The sequence below is a fragment of the Otolemur garnettii genome, unplaced genomic scaffold, assembly GCF_000181295.1.
Source record: "Otolemur garnettii isolate 467f Iridium unplaced genomic scaffold, OtoGar3 scaffold00166, whole genome shotgun sequence".
Classification (NCBI taxonomy): Eukaryota; Metazoa; Chordata; class Mammalia; order Primates; family Galagidae; genus Otolemur; species Otolemur garnettii.
Window position 1 is genome coordinate 2,974,555 of NW_003852561.1, and position 5,517 is coordinate 2,980,071.

Below are 5,517 nucleotides of genomic sequence, written 5' to 3' on the forward strand. Positions count from 1 at the left end.
CCGGGCTGGGGATTCGAACCCGCCACCTTAGGTGTATGTGGCTGGCGCCTTAGCCGATTGAGCCACAGGCACCAAGCCAACTTTGTACCATTTTCAAGAACTACTGAGGTACTTTTGGATATCAAAACTTCACAATGCAAAGATATACTGAAAATCTGTAGCTTTCTAAGGGATCCAATTATTCCTTACGTTTGACTACCTTCTCAAATACAGTGTTCTTAATAAAAATCTGCTAGTTAATGTTGTTTTCACCTGCAAATATTATCCGTTGTTATTCTGGCATAAAGCCTCTCTAGACAGATGAGATAGGGCTCATGCCTCTTGAATGTGTCTTTGGGGAAACAAGGAGGAATAATCCTTTCACCTATTTATCTTTTTTTTTTTGAGACAGAGTTTTATTTTGTGACCCTTGGTAGAGTGGCATGGTGTCATAGCTCACAGCAACCTCAAACTCTTGGGCTCAAGAGATCCTCTTGCCTCAGCCCCTTGAGTAGCTGGGACTACAGGCGCCCATCAAAATGCCTGGCTATTTTTAGACATGAGGTCTCACTCTTGCTCAGGCTGGTCTCAAACTCATGAGCTCAGGTGATCTACGCACTTTGGCCTCCCAGAGTGCTAGGATTATAGGATTATAGTACTAGGATAAAAAGAAAACCCAAAGCTTCCTTCTCAAGCTCTTGATGGCCAGAAACACATTGGTCTAGAACATGGAAAAATACGGGCAGTGCCCGTAGCTCAGCGGGTAGAGTGCCGGCCACATACACCTAGGCTGATGGGTTCTAACCTGGCCAAGGCCAGCTAAAACAACAATTTGACAACTGCAAGGGTGACACAGTGAGATGCTGTCTCAAAAAATAAATAAATAAAATAAAATAATATAAAGTGGAAAAATAAAAAGAGATCTACCCACTTTCTGAGCCAGAGGGAAGTGTGTCATAGGAAACAAAGGTACTTGAAAACCAAATAGATCTGTACCTACACATGAACCTAAAACCTCAGTGCTCAATGAGTTTGGCAAGTTAAAGAAATAAATTATTTATGTCCGATCTAAACATTTTTTAAAAATCATTTAAGACAGGCCGTGTGTGGCTTACATCTGTAATCCTAGCACTCTGGGAGGCTGAGGCAGGAGGATCCCTTGGACTCAAGAGTGAGAGATCAGCCTGAGTCCTGTTTCTACTAAAACAGAAAAATTAACTGAGAGTGGTGGGAGGCGCCTAAAGTCTCAGCTACTTGGGAGGCTGAGGCAGGAGGATCCCTGGAGTCCAGGAGTCTGAGATAACCGTGAGCTATGATGAAACCATGACACACGAGATTAGGCCACAGAGTGAGATTCTATCTCAACAACAGCAACAAAAAATCATTTAAAAGGAAGGAGGGCCATCAGTTTGCATAAAAAGTAAATGACAAGCTCTAAAAGCTCTGTATTTGTACCTTTTCTTGCATGCCATCTGAGCAAAGTTAGAACCACTCAGAGGGTATTTAGCAGAGGTATACAAACACTTCACTAAGAAACTTTAAATGTAATTTATATCACTCAATTGTACACTTGAAATGGTTAAAATGGCAAATTTTGTTATACATATTTTGCCACAATAAAACAAATAGTGAAAATAAAAAAATTATTAGACAAATAGAAAGAAACTTTAAAAAATCTACTTGGTGGCAGTGCCTGTGGCTTGAGTAGGGCGCTGGCCCCATATACTGGGGGGTGGAGGGTTCAAACACGGCCCTGGCCAAAAAAAAACAAACTACTTGGTAGCTTTACCCTTACAGTGTACACTTTGACAAACTCCCTCTGATCCTGATATATGCTCTACAGTAGTCCAGTAAGGTAATACAGTAGTGGCCCCTAAACTTCAGTGGAGCTAAAATGGGCCCTTAAAACATTAATTTTTACCAACTATCTATGGTGATTTTTGATGCACATGGATAGAAGGACAAAATTCTTGGCACTTCGTCAAATAAACCACCACCAGACATACAAAACATTAATAAATACTGTGATAAAAGGACTGTAAAAGAATATAAGTGCAGCAACTTGACATCTATTAATCTAATGTTGCCATTAACTAAAACACTTCATAAATAACCAGACTTCAAAGATTGGGATTATCAGCAGAGCAACTATAGTCAACAATAATCTATTATATATTTCAAAATAGCTAGTAGAGAATAATTTGAATATTCCCAGCATAAATATTTAAGGTGGACATTACAATTACCCTGATTATTATATATTATATGAATGTATCAAAATATCACCTGTACTCTGAAAATATGTATATTATGTATCAACAAAAAATTTGTGATTAATTAGAACAAAGACAGCAATGTTTATCTTTACCTCCTTTCTGAAGTCTCCTTCTTTCTGTGGTTTTATGCTATCCAACCAATCAGCTTTTATACCATCAAAATAACTCTGGACCCTGGATTTCAGTGATTCATACTGCCAAATAGCAGCTGATCCAAATGCACAGCCTGTAAACTATTTAAAATTAGAGATATTACAAAATAAATCTGAAAGGGAAATAGATGGGTACACGTTTCCAAGGACAACACTTCATTTTCATTGCTTTCATAAACCACAGAAGGAACACCTGGCACAGTGAAATCTAAGAGGTAAAAAGGACATTTTATTGTTTCCGGGTTTATTAACTTCACAGTACCCTGGGGCCTATTTCCACCAACAAATTTTCAACTAAAATTCAAAATGCCAACTTAGTATCCATTGAAATACTGTACTGAACTCATAAGGTTCTTCTCCAGGGCTTATGTAACTGAGCTGGTTTCTAAATGCAATTATTAAATTCATATTCTATAGTCAGAATTCATGAGCCCAGCTAAGATCTTTTTGATCCTCCTCCACCTGTCCTAACATTAAGGAAACCCAAAGTGGACAAACAGAACTTTTAACACTACACTTGCAGGAAGGAAGGTAATTCCTAGTGAAATGAGCTCTTACCCCAACAGTAAAAAACAAAGGTTTTATAAGAGTCCTTATAGGATACGGAGAAGGATAAAAGACTGTTTCTTCCACAGGAGGAATCAAGACACTTCTCTTGTATGGTGCACCACTTGGCCCTGTGTCTGATCTTCGAGGTTCAACCTTCCGAGGTGCTTTTCTGAATCCACGTTTTTGCTGAATGAAGACATTAAACCTACGGGGGTAAATAATGGATTAGAAACACAATGGCATCTTGCAAATGTCAACATCTGTGAGTTCCCAATCATCATTACCGGTTCAGTTTATTCTCCCTCTACAGTCCAAAAAGAGCCAGGATTCCTACTCCTAGGTAGATTTCAAAAGCACAACAGACACCAACAGCAGCAACTGTGAAGGTAATTGGGCTATTACTTTGTATCAATCAACAAAATAATTTATATCCCTACTCCAGTTAGAAAGAATCTGTAGGCCTGTAAAAAGCAGAACTCTAAATGTCAGCTTCAATGAGCACAGAACTGGCTTTATCTTGTTTTAAGATTGGTCAGATTATAGGACAAAGTTTAAATTTATTGTCCTTCACTGGAAACTAAGAAGAGGAAATGAGGTAAAATGTACACTATTCTGGTTACTTGTACACTAAAAGCTCCAACTTCAGCATTGTATGTATAATTCATCTCTCTGTTTGGGCTTCCCTATTCCCTGAAGCAACATTAAAATGAGCCCCCCCCCCAAAAGTCTCACTCTGTCACCCTAAGTAGAGTGCCATGGTGTTGTCATTGCTCACAATAACTTCAATCTCTTGGGCTTAGAGATCCTCTTGCCTCAGTCTCCCAAACAGCTGGGACTACAAGTGCCCACAATAACACCAAACTAGTTTTTATATTTTTAGTTGAGATGGAGTCTTGCTTTTGCTCAGGCTGGTCTTAAACTGCTAAGATCAAGCAATCTACCCACTTCAGCCTCCCAGAATGCTGGGACTACACAGTCACAGCGCCCAGACTTTTTTTTTCTTTTCTTGAGAGTCTTTGTCACCCCAGCTAGACAGCAATAGCCTCATCATACCTCACCATAGTCTCAAACTCCTAAGCTCAAGGGATTCCCTACCTCACCCTCCTAAGCAGGTGAGACTATGGGTGCATGCCACCACACTTATTTTTTTCTATTTTTAATAGAGACAGGGGCTTATTCTTGCTCAGTCTGTTCTGGAACTCTTGGCTTCCAGCAATCCTCCAGCCTCAAATTCCAACAGTGCTAGGATTGCAGGCATGAGCCACTGTGCATGGACTGAAATTGGGCCAATTACTAACCCTAAAATGGGCAGCACCTGTGGCTCAGTGAGTAGGACGCCAGCCCCATATACCAAGAGTGGCGGGTTTGAACCTGGCCCCAATCAAACCGCAACAAAAAATAGCCGGGCACCTGTAGTCCCAGCTACTTGGGAGGCTGAGGCAAAAGAATCACCTAAGCCCAGGAGTTGGAGGTTGCTGTGAGCTGTGACGCCATGGCACCAAGCACTCTACCTAGGGCAATAACGAGACTCTGTTTAAAAAAAAAAAAAAAAAAAAAATCCTAAAATGGCCTCTAAGTGTTCAAATGAAAGGAAGAATAACATCTCTCACTTTAACTCAAAAGCTAGAAATCAAGGCAGTGCCCATAGCAGAGGGGCTAGAGCACTGGCCACATGCACCAGGGCTGGTGGGTTCGAAGCCAGCTGAGCCTGCTTAAAAACAAAAAAATAGCCAGGCGTTGTGGCAGGCGCCTATAGTCCCAGGTACTTGGGCGGCTGAGGCGAGAGAATCACTTGAGCCCAAGAATTTGAGGTTGCTGTGAGCGTGATGCCATGGCACTCCAGGGGGATAGCTTGAGGCTCTGTCTCAAAAAAAAAAAAAAAAAAAGCTGACTCTCTGTATGCATGGTGTGGTATCATCCTGCAAGGAGAGAGATGGGGGTCTGGATCCTGGCTCTGCCACATGCTAGCCAAGAGATCTCGAGCAAGTGACTTAACATCGCTGTCTTTCAGCTTATTTGTGAACGGGGTAAATAACATAGCCACCTCATCATTTTATTCTCAGAATTAAATGAGATAGTACAAATACAGGTGTCTGATTCTTGGTTAAGCGCTCAATAAATAGTAACTTCTTATCATCTCATAGAGCTCATCTAAGAAAATAATGCAGTATGGGGCCAGGCCTGGTGGCTGATGGGTATAATTGTAATACTTTGGGAGGCTGAGGCAGGAGGATTCCTCCAGGCCAGGAGCTCAAGACAGGCCTGGGCAACACAATGAGATCCCATCTCTACATTAAAAACAAAAGTAGTAGCTAGGCATGGTGGCATGTGCCTGTACTCCCAGCTACTCAGGAGACTGAGGCAGGAGGGTCACAAGCCCAGGGGTTCAAAGCTGCAGTGAGGTATGATTGTGCCACTGCACTCCAGCCTGGGAAACAGAGTGAGACCCTGCTTCTAAAAAAAAAGCAAAGAAAAGAAAAGGAAGAAAAGACAAAATAATGCAGTGTAATATGGGAAGGGAAAGTGGTCTGAAAGATAATTCTGACATAACTTTTTTTTTT

General features: G+C 41.2%; 1 protein-coding gene across 2 annotated transcripts in view; it reads right to left on the reverse strand.

The window, feature by feature from the left end:
• Nucleotides 1-3,295, reverse strand: part of PARL (presenilin associated rhomboid like) — a 39,329-nt gene extending 36,034 nt beyond the window's left edge. Inside the window, exons 1-2 of one of the 2 annotated variants that reach the window (XM_023519255.1) lie at nucleotides 2,966-3,295; nucleotides 2,348-2,488 (exon numbers count right to left, since the gene is read on the reverse strand). The gene's annotated coding sequence lies outside the window, so the exon portion shown is untranslated. The remainder of the gene's footprint in view (nucleotides 1-2,347; nucleotides 2,489-2,965) is intronic. The other variant, XM_023519256.1, reaches the window with a different exon arrangement.
• Nucleotides 3,296-5,517: the final 2,222 nt, after the last annotated feature.